This window comes from Mus caroli, unplaced genomic scaffold (genome assembly GCF_978045245.1).
Source record: "Mus caroli unplaced genomic scaffold, Mus_caroli_1 scaffold_4, whole genome shotgun sequence".
NCBI lineage: Eukaryota > Metazoa > Chordata > Mammalia > Rodentia > Muridae > Mus > Mus caroli.
This window is the reverse complement of record NW_028227259.1, coordinates 95,836,006-95,856,314: the sequence shown is the minus strand read 5'-3', so window position 1 is coordinate 95,856,314 and position 20,309 is coordinate 95,836,006. Positions and strand designations below refer to the sequence as shown.

General features: G+C 45.5%; 1 protein-coding gene and 1 pseudogene across 1 annotated transcript in view; one reads left to right on the top strand and one right to left on the bottom strand.

Moving 5' to 3' along the window:
- Positions 1–20,309, top strand: part of G3bp2 (G3BP stress granule assembly factor 2) — an 87,301-nt gene that overhangs the window by 22,194 nt on the left and 44,798 nt on the right. The window lies entirely within an intron of this gene.
- LOC147005201 (signal recognition particle RNA) lies at positions 11,875–12,124 on the bottom strand (annotated as a pseudogene).

Sequence of the window (20,309 nt, the reverse complement as noted above, 5' to 3'; positions counted from 1 at the left end):
ATCTCCCTTATCTTGAAAGACTTTCATGGGAATGTTTTATACACACACACACACACACACACACACACACACACACACGCGCGCGCGCGCGCGCCTCCAAACCTGGTAAAACATCTGTTTACTAAACAGCCCATTGAGGCATTCCAGGAATTTGATAGCCAAGAGCTGTGAAAACCCCCACCCGGACCTCAGCCAATAGGGAAAATTCGCAGTTACCACCTGAGTTAGAATAAAAACCAGATACCTGAGGCTAAAGGGGGTTAGAATGGGGGCTGGAGAGATGGCTTGGCGTTTAAGAGCACTGGCTGTTCTTCCAGAGGTCCTGAGTTCAATACTCAGCAACCACATGGTATCTCATATCTGTAATGGGATTCCATACCCTCTTCTGGTGTGTCTGAAGACAGCTACAGTGTACTTATATAGAATAAATAAATAAATCTTTAATAATGTAATAATGTCCCAGTGCCCAAGTGCATTAGGACAGCTAACATTCAAGTGTAAGAGTAGTCTAAGCTGGGCATGGTGGCGCATACCTTTAATCCCAGCACTTGGGAGGCAGAGGTAGGCAGATTTCTGAGTTCGAGTCCAGCCTGGTCTACAAAGTGAGTTCCAGGACAGCCAGGGCTATACAGAGAAAACCTGTCTTAAAAAACCAAAAAAAAATTTTTTTAAAATTAAAAAATAAAAAAAACAAACAAACTGGCCTTTTAGACATGTAGAAATAGCTTAGTGGGCTGGAGAGATGGCTCAGAGGTTAAGAGCACTGACTGGTCTTCCAAAGGTCCTGAGTTCAAATCCCAGCAACCACATGATGACTCACAACCACCTGTAATGAGATCTGATGCCCTCTTCTGGCACATCTGAAGACAGCTACAGTGAACTTACATATAATAAATAAATAAATCTTTAAAAAAAAAAAAGAAATAGCTTAGTGAGAACCCCACTATACCCAAGGCTGCTCCTGATAACCAGAACGCAGGGACATCACACACTGAAGATAACCAGACACAGTCCTAGAACCTCATGACATCCACTGGACAGTGTATAAGAGACCAAGAGCAGTGCTCTGTTCTGCACATATAGAGAGATGCTACCTTGATCTGCCCTGCAGCTGGAAAGCCTCTCCCAGGATTCTGATCCTCAAATCAGAGTCTGCTCTTATTGACTGTACTTGACGTCTAGCTAAGATGCATCACACAAGAGAGCAGCCTTGGGGAAGTAGGTTTAGGACTGAAGTTAGGAATTTAGACTTGTGAATCTTGTGTGAACCCTCAGCATAATAAAATACAACTTCTGTTTTACTAACTACATGTATCTACCTTCCTGATTTTGTGACAGTTGGTACAGTCTAGTCAGCAGGATCTTAGATGATCCTTAGAAAAGATGAAACTAAGGTGGCTTCTTGCTATTCCTAAGGACCCAAACTGGCCCCAGGGAGAAGGGCGAATCCCCGACTTCAGGACTTCGTCCACAAAGCCACAGGCTTTTGCCTTAAGACTGGGTAGCCCAGAGCTGGTCGCAGGAAGGAAAGAACCAGAGGAAGAATCACTGTGGCAGGAACTAACTCCCATGGGCTTCTGCCTTAAGATGTGGTAGTAGTGGAAGCAGTTCACTCGGAGTTCCGTGAGGGACTGGATAGCCAGGAGAGACTGGTAAGCAGGGCAGATCGAGGTGGTGTCTGCCCAGATGTGCATAGCAGAGCACTGCTCTTGGTCTCTGCATATATACTGTCCAGTGGGCATCTGGGGTTCTAGGACTGTGTCTGGTTATCTTCAGTGAGTGATGTGACTTGGTTCTGGTTATCAGGTGCAGCCTTGGGTGTAGTAGGGACCCTCACTATTTTTACATGTCTAAAAAGCATTTTTTTTTTTTTTTTTTTTTTTTTTTTACTATGCTCTCCTCTGAGGGTCAGGTTCCTGGAGGTAACTCTCCAGCTGCAGGGCAGACCAAGGTGGTGTCTGTCCAGATGTGCAGAGCAGAGCACTGCTCTTGGACTCTGCTTATATTCTGTCCAGTGGGCATCAGGGCATCATGGAGTTCTAGGTCCTTTTTTTGTTATCTCCAGTGATGTCCCTGGGTTCGAGCTATCAGATGCAGCCTTGGGGATGTAGTGGGGTTCCTCTCTAAGTTATTTTTACATGTCTAAGAGGCTTTTTTAAAATTTTCATTTTCCTGTGTTCACTACTTTTTCAAATCCTTATCTCCCTTATCTTGAAAGACTTTCATGGGAATGTTTTATACACACACACACACACACACACACACACACACACACACACGCGCGCGCGCGCGCCTCCAAACCTGGTAAAACATCTGTTTACTAAACAGCCCATTGAGGCATTCCAGGAATTTGATAGCCAAGAGCTGTGAAAACCCCCACCCGGACCTCAGCCAATAGGGAAAATTCGCAGTTACCACCTGAGTTAGAATAAAAACCAGATACCTGAGGCTAAAGGGGGTTAGAATGGGGGCTGGAGAGATGGCTTGGCGTTTAAGAGCACTGGCTGTTCTTCCAGAGGTCCTGAGTTCAATACTCAGCAACCACATGGTATCTCATATCTGTAATGGGATTCCATACCCTCTTCTGGTGTGTCTGAAGACAGCTACAGTGTACTTATATAGAATAAATAAATAAATCTTTAATAATGTAATAATGTCCCAGTGCCCAAGTGCATTAGGACAGCTAACATTCAAGTGTAAGAGTAGTCTAAGCTGGGCATGGTGGCGCATACCTTTAATCCCAGCACTTGGGAGGCAGAGGTAGGCAGATTTCTGAGTTCGAGTCCAGCCTGGTCTACAAAGTGAGTTCCAGGACAGCCAGGGCTATACAGAGAAAACCTGTCTTAAAAAACCAAAAAAAAATTTTTTTAAAATTAAAAAATAAAAAAAACAAACAAACTGGCCTTTTAGACATGTAGAAATAGCTTAGTGGGCTGGAGAGATGGCTCAGAGGTTAAGAGCACTGACTGGTCTTCCAAAGGTCCTGAGTTCAAATCCCAGCAACCACATGATGACTCACAACCACCTGTAATGAGATCTGATGCCCTCTTCTGGCACATCTGAAGACAGCTACAGTGAACTTACATATAATAAATAAATAAATCTTTAAAAAAAAAAAAGAAATAGCTTAGTGAGAACCCCACTATACCCAAGGCTGCTCCTGATAACCAGAACGCAGGGACATCACACACTGAAGATAACCAGACACAGTCCTAGAACCTCATGACATCCACTGGACAGTGTATAAGAGACCAAGAGCAGTGCTCTGTTCTGCACATATAGAGAGATGCTACCTTGATCTGCCCTGCAGCTGGAAAGCCTCTCCCAGGATTCTGATCCTCAAATCAGAGTCTGCTCTTATTGACTGTACTTGACGTCTAGCTAAGATGCATCACACAAGAGAGCAGCCTTGGGGAAGTAGGTTTAGGACTGAAGTTAGGAATTTAGACTTGTGAATCTTGTGTGAACCCTCAGCATAATAAAATACAACTTCTGTTTTACTAACTACATGTATCTACCTTCCTGATTTTGTGACAGTTGGTACAGTCTAGTCAGCAGGATCTTAGATGATCCTTAGAAAAGATGAAACTAAGGTGGCTTCTTGCTATTCCTAAGGACCCAAACTGGCCCCAGGGAGAAGGGCGAATCCCCGACTTCAGGACTTCGTCCACAAAGCCACAGGCTTTTGCCTTAAGACTGGGTAGCCCAGAGCTGGTCGCAGGAAGGAAAGAACCAGAGGAAGAATCACTGTGGCAGGAACTAACTCCCATGGGCTTCTGCCTTAAGATGTGGTAGTAGTGGAAGCAGTTCACTCGGAGTTCCGTGAGGGACTGGATAGCCAGGAGAGACTGGTAAGCAGGGCAGATCGAGGTGGTGTCTGCCCAGATGTGCATAGCAGAGCACTGCTCTTGGTCTCTGCATATATACTGTCCAGTGGGCATCTGGGGTTCTAGGACTGTGTCTGGTTATCTTCAGTGAGTGATGTGACTTGGTTCTGGTTATCAGGTGCAGCCTTGGGTGTAGTAGGGACCCTCACTATTTTTACATGTCTAAAAAGCATTTTTTTTTTTTTTTTTTTTTTTTTTTTTTACTATGCTCTCCTCTGAGGGTCAGGTTCCTGGAGGTAACTCTCCAGCTGCAGGGCAGACCAAGGTGGTGTCTGTCCAGATGTGCAGAGCAGAGCACTGCTCTTGGACTCTGCTTATATTCTGTCCAGTGGGCATCAGGGCATCATGGAGTTCTAGGTCCTTTTTTTGTTATCTCCAGTGATGTCCCTGGGTTCGAGCTATCAGATGCAGCCTTGGGGATGTAGTGGGGTTCCTCTCTAAGTTATTTTTACATGTCTAAGAGGCTTTTTTAAAATTTTCATTTTCCTGTGTTCACTACTTTTTCAAATCCTTATCTCCCTTATCTTGAAAGACTTTCATGGGAATGTTTTATACACACACACACACACACACACACACACACACACACGCGCGCGCGCGCGCCTCCAAACCTGGTAAAACATCTGTTTACTAAACAGCCCATTGAGGCATTCCAGGAATTTGATAGCCAAGAGCTGTGAAAACCCCCACCCGGACCTCAGCCAATAGGGAAAATTCGCAGTTACCACCTGAGTTAGAATAAAAACCAGATACCTGAGGCTAAAGGGGGTTAGAATGGGGGCTGGAGAGATGGCTTGGCGTTTAAGAGCACTGGCTGTTCTTCCAGAGGTCCTGAGTTCAATACTCAGCAACCACATGGTATCTCATATCTGTAATGGGATTCCATACCCTCTTCTGGTGTGTCTGAAGATAGTGACAGTGTACTCATATACATACAATAAGTAGGGGCTGGAGAGATGGCTCAGAGGTTAAGAGCACCCTCTGCTCTTCCAGAGGTCCTGAGTTCAATTTCCAGCAACCACATGGAGGCTGTTGGCCATCCGTAATGGAATACCCTCTTCTGGTGTGTCTGAAGACAGCTACAGTGTACTCATATAAATAAAATGAATCTTTTTTTTTTTTTTTTTTTTTTTTTTTTTGGTTTTTCGAGACAGGGTTTCTCTGTGTAGCCCTGGTTGTCCTGGAACTCACTCTGTAGACCAGGCTGGCCTCGAACTCAGAAATCCGCCTGCCTTTGCCTCCCGAGTGCTGGGATTAAAGACGTGCGCCACCATGCCTGGCTAAAATAAATCTTAACTAAAGAAAAGAAACATACAATAAGTAAATATTTAAAAAAGAAATGGGGGTATGTGTGGAATTTTGGGAAACCTGCTTCAGCCCTGCAGAGTGCTGGGATTACAGGTGGAGAGACTCGCCTAGGAAGAGCTGAGAACTGTGTCTGCTTCCTCACCCCCAGTCTCCTCAGCACCCCACCGTCACCCAGCTCCACTTCCCCAGCTACTCCTGGAGGGAGTGTGCTCTTCCCTCCACCGGAGGGACCGCTCTGACCTGCATAGCTCTTTTATTTGTGTTTTTAAAAATAAGGTTTGCCAGCACTTTGTTCTGCTGGGAGAGCCAACCGCAACAATACACAGGAAACTGCGGGGGAGTTATGAGGGCGACTTCTTTTTGCTCCAGGCTGTAATTCCGGGCTCCTGTTGAAATGGTAAAATGAGTGAATTGCTAATGTGTCTCGCTCTGGGGTCCTGTTCTTTCCCTAACCTGCAGGTACAGCCCAGGCTTTTGTGGGTGTTCTCTCTCCTGAAGGGAGAGATCTGCCGCCTAGAGGAACTTTCTAATGAGGGGAAAGTCAGGCAATTAAGCTAATCTGGGAATCCGATGAGCCGGAAACTATCTCCTCAGGGTGTTTTCTCCTTAAACTTGACTGAGAGTTTAGCTTTTAGGGCAGACCAGGAGGTCACAAAAGTTGTTTAGAGGATTGCTTGCTCTGTCACAGTGAGACAGTTATCTGGAGAAGGGATTACCTGAGGTGAATGGGAGCCTTGGCTCCTAAAGAATAAGGTGTAGGTTGAAATTATCTTTTAATTAAGCTCTAAGAAATTAAAATGACCTTCACTGGAGAAGTGAATAGGGACAATAGCCAGGTGGGCGTGGCGGTGGGAATCGGGGTGGGAAGGAACACAAAGAAAAAACTCTCTAGGTTGGTTTATTGCTGGGGCTGACCCACAGGAGCCCCAAGTTTCAGGCTTCCAAATGTTCCCTGGCTCCGCCCTTCCTTAAGCACCGCCCAGTTCTTCCTAGGGCCGCTTGCTTGTTTGAGCTTTTTTTCTCTTCTCTTCTCTTCTCTTCTCTTCTCTTCTCTTCTCTTCTCTTCTCTTCTCTTCTCTTCTCTTCTCTTCTCTTCTCTTCTCTTCTTTCTTTCTTTCTTTCTTTCTTTCTTTCTTTCTTTCTTTCTTTCTTTCTTCTTTTTTTTTTTTTAAGACAGTCTCCCTCCGTGTGTGCCCCGAGGTTTGATACTAACGGTGCAGATTCCTCTCCTCTTGGCAATCTTCCTGCCTTACATCCAGGGTACTGGAATTACATACAGACTTTGCCACCACACCCGGCTTGTATTACCTGTTTTAAGCCTAGTTTGCTCGATGTTTTCAGTTCCTGGGTGTCCTGACTGCCTGTTGTCTCAGGACTCTGCACCCGGACCACTTTCCATCCCCAAAGTTTGTTCTTAGTGTCTTCCAGCCTTGGCCAGTACTTTCAACGTCTACTTACCGTCTCTGCCAGGGCGCTGTGTAGTTTGCAGCCCTATGCTGTTTAGTTCTTGGCTCTTTGTGAACATTTAAGAAGCACTCCCTGAATGGAAAGATTTGAGAAGAGAGCCCCAGGGCAGTTGGGTAGTTGACAAGGGTAAATGCTACTGGTAGGAAGACTCAGAGGCGGTATCTTCTGGGTGCCAGCTCTCTCTTGGGTCATGCTGTCTCTGCGTGTTTACAGGTTCCCTGACTGGAGCCCAGTGACAGTGGCTTCTGCCAACCAAACCTTCAAAACATTCATAAACTCTTCAGCACTTTTATCTCTCTACCTGAAACTACAGGGAAGCCAGGGTACGGACAGAAAAGTCTGAGGGTGCCTGCTTCTTCCTTCCTGAGGGTCCTCTTAGTTTGGCTACAAAGACAGGGTGGTTTAAGGAATGGCCTTCAGCTATGTTTTAAGTGTTGCTTTTTTTTTTTTTTTTTTCCTTCTGTGAATTCTGTTCCAGAGGTTGTAGTGGCCAAAGCGCCTTTTACTCTGAACAATGAAAGAAGCAGGCCAGCGTGGGCCCCTGCTGTCCACTTTTAGCCTTCCAAGGTAGACCAGTTGCCCTGATCTCTTTGTGTAGTTAATTTTTCTTTTGTTCTAGTAATAGTCTTGAGTTCACTTTGCAGGAGTATTTGGAAGTTTCTTCTAGGTCCCTTGGCATGTCTTTGTTGTCTGATGCAGTCCTATTTACAGATTCCAGGTGTAGGGTCTTGGCAGGAGCATTTAGCATTGCTGCAGCTTCCGTAATAGTACTCAGGGCTCACTCTCATAGGAAGATCAATAAGAAGATTCCAAATTCAGTGTGTACAGAGATGTACTTACTGGCAATGTAGTTTGTTGAGAAAGTAAATCCTATCTTCGGTCCTTCCCTTTAGGTTCTATGCGTGGGAATTCCAAGTATGAAAAGGGACAGATTAGTAAAAAAAAAGACAAGATGTAATCACATGTTTATTAACCTATTGATAGGAAGTCACAGAAGCACCAATGTGACTGGGGCTCAGAGCATCCTCACAGGAGAGAACGGGAAAAGAGCAGTTATAGGAAAACAAATGGCTCCAGGGGGCAAAAAGGGAGTCAGGACAGTTTTCTGAGAGAGTGCAGGGATGGATGTGCAGCTGAGACTTGTTGTCTCTGGTGGAGCAGTCTCCCCTGCTTCTATAATGATTGAGTTATTTGGGGGAGGTTCTACCTTTAGAATGATTTCAGGAACTGAAATGCCTCTTGCTGGAAATAATTTTGATGGTGCCATGTCATATTCTGGACCTCTTGGAGGTTTGACTTTGTGTACTGTACATGACTTCAGTGGAGAGAGGAGAGCAGAACACAATCGTGCTCCAAAATTAAAATTAAATACATCTAAAAATGCTTAGTATTTGTGTGGTTGTGGTTGTGGGAGGTGCTTGTGGAGGCCAGAAGAGCTGAATGGTTGCTGGAAACCAAATTCAGGTCCTCTGCAATAGTACTTCCTTATAACTGCTGAGCTGTCTATCTAGCCCGGGTACACTGTTGTATATGTATATGTATATGTATATGTATATGTATTATAAGACTCAGGGAGCCGGGCGTGGTGGCGCACGCCTTTAATCCCAGCACTCGGGAGGCAGAGGCAGGTGGATTTCTGAGTTCGAGGCCAGCCTGGTCTACAAAGTGAGTTCCAGGACAGCCAGGGCTATACAGAGAAACCCTGTCTCGAAAAACCAAAAAAAAAAAAAAAAAAAAAAGACTCAGGGAGCCGGGTGTGGTGGTGCACGCCTTTAATCCCAGCACTTGGGAGGCAGAGACAGGCATATGGATTTCTGAGTTTGAGGCCAGCATGGTCTACAAAGTGAGTTCCAGGACAGCCAGGGATATACAGAGAAACCCTGTCTTGAAAAACCAGAAAGAAAGAAAGAAAGAAAGAAAGAAAGAAAGAAAGAAAGAAAGAAAGAAAGAAAGAGAAAAGCTTACTTAGCAAGTTTCTTCTTAACCACATTAAAGAGGTGAGAAACATATAAGAATATTTATTTTTTGACAGTATGAGGGCCTGAACAAGGGTGTCATGAACACTGGGCAAGCTTTCCACCACCTAGCAGCAAGAAAAAAATTGTAAGTCAAATTTAAATTGTTGGTGTGCTTCTGTTTACGAGGCCCCTTCTGTCTGTGTGTGTCTGTGTTCATTTTACCGGAAGGAGCCTGGTAGTGATGTGGGGGATCGAACCTCACACAAACTAGGCAAATGCCTTACTTCTGAGCCACATGCTCACCCTTCCCGGCCCCTTTTTACACCAAAAAGACTCAGTCTTTTCCTTCCAGTAAGTATTTGCTTCACCAGGCTCTGTTCCGTTTGGAAGCTTTGGGCTTGATTTTGTGATGTGGGGAAGGTCAACAGGAAATAGACAGGAGACTTTCTGCATGGAGGTGTCAGGTCCAAGGTCGCTGCCTGACCTGGAGAGGCTACACTTACGGACTTCTCAGCTGAGGGAGTAGTCCTTGCAGTTGCTTACAGGTTACTCAGCTGCACCTTCACCTACCCTGCTTACCACACACTTCATCTACTTAATTCTCCACTTGTTTCTGGCCCCGGAGGCCAAGAAGTGACATAATTTAATCTTTTTTTTTTTTTTTTTTTTTTTTTTTTTTTTTTTTTTTGGTTTTTTCGAGACAGGGTTTCTCTATGTAGCCCTGGCTGTCCTGGCACTCACTTTGTAGACCAGGCTGGCCTCGAACTCAGAAATCCGCCTGCCTCTGCCTCCCGAGTGCTGGGATTAAAGGCGTGCGCCACCACGCCCGGCTCATAATTTAATCTTACAAGTCAACCAAGACCTAGTATTACTTCTGCTTTCTGCAAAAGAAAAAACACAACATTTTTTTAATGATGAAAAATTAATTTTCTGTTTCTTATGTAGAATTAAATATGTCATATGCAACTTTTGCTTATGCTGACTTGTTGGACATTTAGTAGATAAATTCAAGATGTCTTCTTGCTTGTTTGCTGTGGTTATAACTCGGGTGCATGCACGCTCATATGAAAACCTGGAAGGAGACAGAAGTGCTGACAGCCAGCAGTTGTGTTCTGTGGCATAATTATGTCATTGTGGTAAATAGAATTTTGTTCCTGTGTTCCACATTTTCACACCAAGCACGCATTTTTTACACAAAAATAAGAATGTATGAATGTGCTATAGACTATGGTAATATAGGTGCACAGCTGAGGGAACTACCCACAGAACCGTATCTAAAAGAAACAACCATAAGGAGAAAACATATGTCAGTGTGAACCGTGAACCAACCAGCAAAGAAAAAAAAAAAAACCCAAAATGTACTAGTTTCAAAATCAGTATGCCACGTGCACATAAACTAATAAGAATAGAATCTTGGCTGGAGAGATGGCTCAAAGGTTAAGAGCACTGACTGCTCTTCTGAAGGTCCCCGAGTTCAATTCTCGGCAATCACAAGGTAGCTCACAACCATCCATAGTGAGATATGACACCCTCTTCTGGAGTGTCTGAAGACAGCTACAGTGTACTTACATAATAAATTTTTAAAAAGCATATTAAAAAAATTTGGGCTGGGTGTGGTGATGCACGCCTTTAATCCCAGCACTTGGAAGGCAGAGGCAGGTGGATTTCTGAGTTGGAGGCCTGCCTGGTCTACAAAGTGAGTTCCAGGACAGCCAGGGCTATACAGAGAAACCCTGTCTCGAAAAAAACAAAAAAGAAAAAGAATCTTTTAATCATTTTATAAGGCATGCATACACATCTAATGTTTAGAAAGGCTGTCTGGGCAGTCTCATTTACAATGATAGGGAGTAGAAACTGCAGTGGGTTAGAGTGTGCTTACATGTTTGGTGGTGAACAGCTCAGACTTCTCTAGGACCCGGTTTCTTCCTCTACTTAACGGAAAAGCTTGCCACTTGCACTGGGGCTGCTAAGTTACTGCCAACTGGGAATGGGCTGTGGCAGGGAGGAAGTGGCGTTAGAGAAGGAACCGTAGAACAGTCCACAGTGGGCTGGAGAGATGGCTTAGCGGTTAAGAGCAGTGACTGACTGCTCTTCCAGAGGTCCTGAGTTCAATTCCCAGCAACCACATGGTGGCTCACAGCCATCTGTAATGGGATCCAATGCTCTCTTCTGGTGTGTCTGAAGACAGCTACAGTGTACTCACATACTTAAACAAACCTTAAAAACAAAACAAAAACTGTCCATAGCCTCTTTAGTCCAAGGAGAAGATATGTATGGTGGGGAATGTCCCATTTTTAAGCTAGGTGCTACTAAGGTACCATTTATATGCTGCTGGATAAGCTGGGGAAAGAGGAGGATAGCAGTGTTTGAAGGAAACTGTAGGTGCAATGGAGAAGCTGAGGGGGTGGGATTTGCTGTGGGAGCAATGGAGAAGCTGGGGGAGTAGAATTTGCTGTAGGAGCAATGTGGAGAAGCTGGGGGGTGGGGGAAGGGTGGGATTTGCCAGAGGTACCTGGTGGGACTAAGGAGTGGGAAGGGAAGTTCAGGTAGCAGAGGCTGGGAGGGTTTGAAATTACCCCGGTTTCTTCTGGGTCCTGTTGTGTGTACATGTGATCAAGTCTTTCTTTCAACAAAGAAAGTGACCAGAGAAGTGACTGGAGTTGGCTCAGAAGCTACGAACTAGCTAGCTGTTGAGGAGAACTGGAGGGCAAACTGATAAGAAATCTATTGCAGGCTTGTGGTGTCCCTGGACCCCGGAAGTCAGTAGGCTAAAATGCTAAGTGAGGCCAGGTGGTATGTAGTCTATTCGCCTTCAGGCATATGCGCTGAGCTAAAGTCAAAGTGTCAGTAGGGTGGCTTCCTTCTGGAAGCTGTAGGGGAGCCAGTAGCTTTGTCTTTGTCAGCTTCTGGAGGCCACCTGCATTTCTTGGCTTGTAGCCTAATCCTTCATCTTTAAGGCCAGCAGCCCAGTGGCCTTAAGCTTCTCCACAGACTGCTTCCTCTACACAGGCATTGCTCAGCACTGACTCACTTGCTGCCCTGGGACAGGACTCTGATTTCATGTCTGCAAAGTAATATACTTCTAGGTGTGCAGCTAGGTGTGTGTGTGTGTGTGTGTTATTCTGTTTTCCACAGTTAGTGAAGTAAAATGTGTTTTTATATAGTTGACTTTTAAAACTTTTTTTTTTCTGGGTTGAAGAGATGGCTTGCCGGGCATGGTGGTGCACGCCTTTAATCCCAGCACTTGGGAGGCAGAGGCAGGCGAATTTCTGAGTTCGAGGCCAGCCTGGTCTACAAAGTGAGTTCCAGGACAGCCAGGACTATACAGAGAAACCCTGTCTTTTTTTTTTTTTTTTTTTTTTGGTTTTTCGAGACAGGGTTTCTCTGTGTAGCCCTGGCTGTCCTGGAACTCACTCTGTAGACCAGGCTGGCCTTGAACTCAGAAATCCGCCTGCCTCTGCCTCCCCAGTGCTGGGATTAAAGGCGTGCGCCACCACGCCCGGCGAGAAACCCTGTCTTGAAAAACAAAAAAAAAAAAAAGAGAGAGAGAGAGAGAGAGATGGCTCAGTGGTTAGGAGTACTGTCTGCTCTTCCAGAGGATCTGAGTTCATTTGCCAGCACCCAAATGACAGCTCACAACCACCTGCAACTTCAGTTCCAGGGGATCCAACACCTTTACTCAGACAAACATGCAGGCAAAAGCCAACACACAGTAAAAAACAAAAACAACAAAACAAAAAGGGTGCCGGGCGTGGTGGCGCACGCCTTTAATCCCAGCACTCGGGAGGCAGAGGCAGGCGGATTTCTGAGTTCGAGGCCAGCCTGGTCTACAAAGTGAGTTCCAGGACAGCCAGGGCTACACAGAGAAACCCTGTCTCGAAAAACCAAAAAAAAAAAAAAAAAAAAAAAAAAAAGGACTTTTTCCCCTTAGCAGTTGGGAGGCAGAGGCAAGGTGATCTCTATGAGTGTGAGGTCTACAAAATGAGTTCTAGGACAGCCAGGGCTGTTAAGCAGAGAAAGCCTGTCTGAAAAACTAAAAACAACCAGCAACCAACCAATCAACCAACCAACCAAAAATTCTTCTTTTATGAATTGCCCACTAAAGACCACTAATGAGATTTGTAGCAGCTATACACACAATGGAATGTTCATATTGCCTATTTCTTTCAGTCTGTTGTGGTTTTTGTTGTTATTGTTTACAAAATGCTGAGATAAGTATGTTAAATTTCTAAATTTATATTGTTGAAAATGTCAGACATCCCTGGAGTGCCTAGCACTTTCAGGACTAGAAACAGTGGTCTCTGTGAGTTCCAGACCAGCTTGGTCTATATAGTGAATTTACTGGCCGGCCAGGGCCAGACAGTGAGCTGTCTCAAAAAAAAAAAAAAAGGGGGGGGGGCTGGTGAGATGGCTCAGTGGGTAAGAGCACCCGACTGCTCTTCCGAAGGTCCAGAGTTCAAATCCCAGCAACCACATGGTGGCTCACAACCATCCGCAACGAGATCTGGCACCCGCTTCTGGAATGTATGAAGGCAGCTACAGTGTACTTACATATAATAAATAAATCTAAAAAAAAAAAAAAAAAGACAGATAACCGTAGTGAGAGGAGTGTTCTAAATCTGTTATTTGGATTAAATTACAGGCTCACAGCTCATCTCATTTGTTCATTATCATTACTCAAACGCCTACATTTATTATTTCAAAGGAAATTTTAGAGATGTCATTTCAGCTACAGTTTTTGTTTCTTTTTTGTTGAGATAGTTTCAAGTACCCGAGGCTGGCTGTGAACTTTGCATCTAGACAAGGGTCACCTTGAAACTTTTTTGGTGGGGGGGGGGGTGTTGAGACAGGGTTTTTCTGTATAGCCCTGGCTATCCTGGAACTCACTTTGTAGACCAGGCTGTGCTGGAACTCAGAAATCCGCCTGCCTCTGCCTCCCGAGTGCTGGGATTAAAGGCGTGCGCCACCACGCCCGGCACCTTGAAACTTTTGATCCTTTTGCCTCTACCTCCCCAATCCTGGCACATTTGCCACACATTGCTTGCTCATTTGTCAAGATTTTACCAAAATACATCCATTTCGTGGTTTGTGCTTTCCCAGACAGCATTCTCTTGGTTGTCTTATTTTTTTGTCACACACACACACACACGTCTTCATTTATCCTATGATAGTGGATAAAAATAAATTCTGAATGTCTTTTTCTCCCTGCTATGCTTATGATTGAACCTAGGCTCTGGAGCACACTAGCAGGTGTTCCCCCACCAAGCTACACTCCCAGCCTCTACTTTTGTATGGTGGAGGGCGGGGGGGGGGGGGGGGGGGGGGGGGGAGGGGAGGAAGAGGAGGCTTCCCTCCAGCTTGTCTTTACCAGGAGCTGCCAATTTCTAACTGCTTAAGCGAGTCTGTCTGGGCACCCGCCTTGTGGAAAATGCTGAGTTTATCTTCACGCCGCCCGGTGTGTACGTGAACTAGGAGCTGTGGGGAAGGATGACATTTATAAAATTAGCAGGCTGCCCATTGGTGTCCTCAGTCCCGACTTAGTCCTCATTCCGTGACGACACTGACGGCTGGGAACAACTGCTTGTAGGCTGGTAAATGAACTGATTTCTGCCAGGGCCGCGGGATGCTGGTGGCTGAACACAAGTGTACAAAACAGGAAAGGATGTAGCCTCCCTTCTCTCACATAGCCTGCTCTTTGACGGTCCTCCTGTGGTCCCCAGGCAGTGGGCACTGAGAGCCTTTGTTATCCACGGTCTGTGTTGCTGTGGGTTGTGGGCAGGCACAGGCATAGAGTGAGTGTCGAACCCACATGAGCTGCTGGCTTCTCCTTGGAAGGAGAAGGTATATGACAGGATCAGTGTTTCCCCAGGACCAATTAAGAGTAAGTGATGCAGGCTGGAGAGATGGCTCAGCCGTTAAAGGCTAGACTCACAACCAAAAATATAAAAGTAAATGATGCAGACAGTTGTGGCAGTACCTGTCTGGAATCCCAGCACTCGGGAACTAGGCTAGGAGGAGGACCAGGAGAGTAGATGGCTCAACGGGTAAAATGTTTGCTTCCTCCAGCAGGAGACTTGAGTTTGGATCATCAGTACCTGAGCAAAAGCCAAGCATTCTGGAATGCCCCCTCTAATTCCAAAGCCCCCCTGCACATATGCACACACACACACACACACAGAAGTGGGAGGGAGAGGAAGAAGAAGAGAGGAAGGGAGGAGAGAATAGATGATTTGAGTTTCAGACATCAAAGGTGGTCACAGAACAGTTCAGCCTGTGCTTGTCGTAGCCCTGGCAACTCTACAGCCAAAACAAACACAGCTCAAACCTCACTCAACTACCATAAATATCAACGGATTTTCTTGAGCGCTCTGACTTCCTCACCACATATTGTCTTAACTCCTGGCTGTCTGGTTTCTACCTCTTTTGTTAAAAAAAAAAAAAATCATTGAAGGCTACAGCCAAATCTTGGGCATTCTCTCAGTGTGGGTCCAATGTGTCCTGTCTTCATCAGCATGCGGCCTCTTCTCTTTGGCCCAAATGCTTGCTCCTTTTGTAATTCAAAGAGTGCTTCCAAGTGCATTTCGCCTTTTTTTTTTTTTTTTTTTGAGACAGGGTTTCTCTGTATAGCCCTGGCTGTCCTGGAACTCACTTTTTTAGACCAGGCTGGCCTCGAACTCAGAAATCTGCCTGCCTCTGCCTCCTGAGTGCTGGGGTTACACCCGTGCGCCACCACGCCCAGCGCATTTCGCTTTTTATTAGCCATAAAGACAATACACAGGGGGAGCCAAACTCAGAATGGATGGACAGGTGGTCTGGATGCCTGGGAGGTCACCTAAAGCAGGGCCACATTTTCTGTTGACAAGTTCAGAGCACAGGGAGTCTCCTAACTTAGGCCAAGATGCCTGGTGGGTATTAGGTACAAAGCTGCAGGAGAAGAGAGGGAAACTTGGTCACAGGAACCTGCCTGATAAATACTGATCCCTATGTGCGTGCTGCAGTTACCTGGGTAACCGTGATCTCAGCTCTTGGGACACGGAAGCCAGAGGATTGGGAGTTAAGGCCATCCTCACTGTCCAGTGAATTCAAGGCCAGCTTGGGAGACTCTCCTGTTCTCCCCCCCACCCCCAAATATCTGGGTTTTGAAGGGAAAGAAAAAAAGAGAAAGTGGTAGGATTTTGCATTTATCTTGTTTGTTTATTTGTAAGGACAGGTCTTATGCTGTAGCCTAGGCTGCTCTGGAACTCACTAGGTAGCCCATGTTGCCCTCGCATTTGCAGCCATCCTCAGCCACCTCCCTTCCCATTAGGTCGACAGACGTATCATCTCCCTGGTGACTGTTCACGTTTGTAGGACTTAAGCAATGTTTATGGCTCGGACACTCTCAGTGCAAAGCCCACTGCTCTCATCTTAAGGGAAGAAAAGATAGTTTATCCTGGCACCATTTTGATTGTCCATGGTCTGGCAGCACAGCTTTAGGTTATCCTAAATTCCTTGTCCCAACACCGAAGCAGTTACATAGTTTTTACAGAACAAAGAAATCCCCTAATCAAGGAAAGTTAAAATGCAGCGGTGGCTGCATTAGAGGCAGTCACAGCTGGGCGGGAGAGCTGCTTTCTGCTGGCCTTATGCTCTAGGCCTTTCTACAGCTGCTATCTGATGGCATACCTAGTTTTGGGGTTGGTGGATTCCAGTGACTCTGCTGCATCCATACATTCCGAAGGCTTTTCCCTATTAGTCACAGGATGTTAGTTCTGGTACAGAAGCAGGTGGGCCAGGAGGAATGGGTGTTCCTAGGAGCGGAAGGGTGGCAAGATAAGGTAATTAGCCTCTGGACATGTAACATTCCAATCTCCCCATAGCTAGGAGCTTCCAATCAGTCAGTGGGTCTCCGCAGCTTCTTTGCAAGGACGTTCTTTCACAAATACAATGGTATGCAATCCATACCAACTGAATAAAATCTGTAGAGCACTACCCAGGTGTCATTGGTTTGGGAGGGGATTTCATTGTGCTCCCCAGGTCTGGGAGCACTGCGCCCCCACCCCCAATGTGACTCCTGCTGAGAAGACCAGCCAGGTGGAAGTTGGGAGGCCACTGGGACTCAGGTCATTTCACCTTCACCAGCTTGTCCCAAGTGGCAATGAACATTAGTGCTCATTCTGCAAACGTACCCAGTCCGGAGACAAGGACAGAGAGGTCCAGATGATATTGTTGTCAAACTTCTAGTGTTGGTTTTGGCTTTTGTTTAGCTTTTTTATTTTTTTGTCTGTCACTTCAGACCGGCTGGTGGTGCAGTTCTTCTATTCTTAGTAAGTAGGAGGCAGAGACAGACAGGTGGTTCTCTGGTTCTCTGAGTTCAAGGACATTCAAGGACAAACCAGTCTATGTATGAAGCATGTTCCAGGACAGGTGAGAACCTATTTAAAAAAAAAAAAAAAAAAAGATGGTGGTGGTAATGATGATGATGATGATGATGATAGAGCAGCAGCAACTGCAGGGGTAGGGGTGGGGCTCAGTTGGTGGACCGATTGCCTAGCATGCACACGGCCCTAGGTTTGATCCCTAGCACATACGTACAAATAAATAGTGAATCAGAAATTCTCAAAAAGCTGTATCTACTTCAGCAAGCAGTCTTACTGTCCCTGCCCCAGCCAGCCTAAGCCACCTCCATCTACTTTCCACCTCTAAAGATTTTCCTATCGTTCTAATGACGCTATTCTTGTTTTTGCAAACCTGAGGGCCAGCCCAGGACCTTCTGTTTGCTGGACTAGTACTCTACCATTGAGCCAGCTATGCCCCTCAGCCCCCTGACAGTGGATGAGCCTCCCTGCTGGGGTCTCATGGTGACCTTTGTGATTTTTATGGAGTTTTTTTTTTTTTTTTTTTTTTTTGTCTGTTTGGGGTAGGGTTGCATCTTTTGAGACAGAGTCTTACTGTGTAGGCCTGGTTGTTCTGGAACTCACTGTATAGACTAGGCTCATTTGGAACTCACAGAAATCTCTGCCATTCTTTGCCTCCACAGTCCTGGGATCAAAGGTATGTGCCATCCTGGCTATTTTTATGTAGGGTTTTTTTTTTTTTTTTTTTTTACTTCTTTTGAAGTCTAACGTGTACAGAGAAAAGGCATAAGACATACTAATAAAACTTTGCATACTGAACCTACCAGGTAAACAGCATTCAGATCTGAAGACCCCAGCCTTACCAGCACCCAGGAATCCCAGGAATCCCAGCTCCTTCCAAGGTAGATTTTCTGACTCACAAAATCATAGACAACTATTTCTTTTGCATTTACAGCCACAGGGTTATAAAGTCTGTCTGTGTCTGGCTGTCTGGCTGTCTGCCTGTCAGCCTCTCTCCAGGGTCTTATCACATAGCCCCAGCTGGTCTGGAACTCCCTGTACAAGTCAGGCTGGCCTTGAACACACAGAGATCCTCCAGCCTCTGCCTCTGGAGTACTGGGATACAGGTGTGTGGTATGCCTTCCCCAGTACATCTTTTGTATCTGGCTGCTTTTACTCAACCACGCGAAATGTGTCCATGTTCCTACCCATAGCTATCAGGAATTTTTTTTAATATTTATTTATTTATTTATTTATTTATTTTTGTTTTTTCGAGACAGGGTTTCTCTGTATAGCCCTGGCTAGGATTTTTTTTTTTTTTTTTATGTTCTAATTCTACTAGAAATGTATTCCAAATTAAAAATGAGAAGTGAAAAATTGGAGAACAAAGCCTGTCAAATGAGTCCTGAACTTCTGCAAAAGTCCATAATGATTCTCGGAGAGTCACAGGTTATGACCAGCTCCCAGCCAGTTGGGGCCGCCTTGTGCATCTGAGTCTTTCTAGGATCACTTCAGTGATGTCTTTGTGAACTGTTTATACGTTATCATTCTGGTTTTTTTTTTTCTTTTTCTTTTCTTTTTTTTTTTTTTTTTGGTTTTTCGAGACAGGGTTTCTCTGTATAGCCCTGATTGTGCTGGAACTCACTTTGTAGACCAGGCTGGCCTCGAACTCAGAAATCCACCTGCCTCTGCCTCCCAAGTGCTGGGATTAAAGGCGTGCACCACCACGCCTGGCTCATTTTGGTTCTTTTCTTCACATATACAGTATATTGGTCAACCTTTTTGGTTTTCTTTTTTAGCCTGAGAATATCTAACACTAAATGTATAGCTAGAGGTGAAGTGAGGTTCTGACATCTACAAGAAAATAGAAGAATCTGTTTTCTGAATTATTTATATCAGTAATTACCACCAAATGTTCAAAAATGCCATCCACGGACCTCCCAGATTTCCTAGCTGTTGCTTTTCTTTTTTTCCTATAAGATTTATTCTAGAATAATCAAGTGGAACGCTTCTTAAGTGCAGCAGACTATGTCATAGACATTCACATCTCATTTGTGGGCCAGTGCAACTCTGGCCTGGGGGACGAAGTACAAGGGAGGTTTTTGTGAGTCAGACCTTGGCTAGTCTTTCTGAATGCTCAGGGGACCTGGGGAGACTGTGACAGTGTCAGGTGTTACAGGATTTGCACTTTGCCCTCCTCTCCAAAGTTAAGCCCCAGTTGCTCTTTGTGAAAGGGGAATGCGGTCAGGATTGATACTGAAGGAACTGGGGGTCCCTTCTCGGAGTTGTCTCGTCAATAAAATAATTTAAGAATGGACTCAGAAGTCTGAGGACTAGGGCGGTTTTATTAGAGTTCAAATGAAAAAAATCCCAGTGCAGGCTAGCTGTAAATCTGGATGGCTGTGTCGGGGGGTGGGGAGGGGGGAGAGGAAAATGGAAAAAGGAAAAAAGGCCGAGTTGCGGAGCTGGCATGGAGGTCAGACACACAGGGAACACGAAGTCGTATGGTAGGGAGGAGGAATTGGGGAAAGGGGAAGGAAGTCTAATGTCACAGAGCATGCTTGAGTTCTAGCCAGAGTCCCCCAGGATTAAAGGGCCAGCCTTTAATCACAGAAGCGGGTGGGTGAGGTGGATGAGGCCAGCCTGGTCTAGGTAGTGAGATAGCTCCAGGACAGCCAGAGCCACACAGTGAGTCCCTGCCTCAAATCAACACAAAACCCAGAAAAGTTTCATGTTTCTGAGTCCTGACTTGACCCAGAAAGGAAGATGGATGCAGCGAAGCTCGTGGCCGCTCGAGGCAGCTTGGAGGGCCTGTGCTGGGGTGTAAACTGGGGGAATATAAAATATAATATCTCATTAAAGGAATAACGGTCTTGCCTGTCTCTTGAGCTTGGCTTAAGGTGAGTGAGCCCACATCCCTAAGAGTGGTCTCCCTTTATGAGGAGTGGTCCCTTTGCCAGTCCTAGCCTTGCCCAGCTGGAATGCTAGGAGCTTTTTCTTCTTGGCCCATCTGCTACTGTGAGAGTATCTTGGCTTAGCAGCCAGTGCAGAAGCGTAGACAGCAGCGACTCCATGATGTTAAAAAACACAGAACCTTGAATGTGCTTCCTCGCTGGGTACCACTTCTCTGTAGCCATCAGACTAGCAATGGTGCTTATTCCTGAGAACAGGCATGGCTGGAAAAACTCCCTAAGCAATGGGCAGGAATCAACAATTGCTTGAACAGATTTCATTTCTTTTTTTTTTTTCTTTTTTTAAAAAAAATTTCATTTTTCTTTTTAACTTTATTGTGTGGGGGGTGGGGAAGGAGAAGGAGAGGTGACACAGTGGGCATCAACATGACACAATTAACA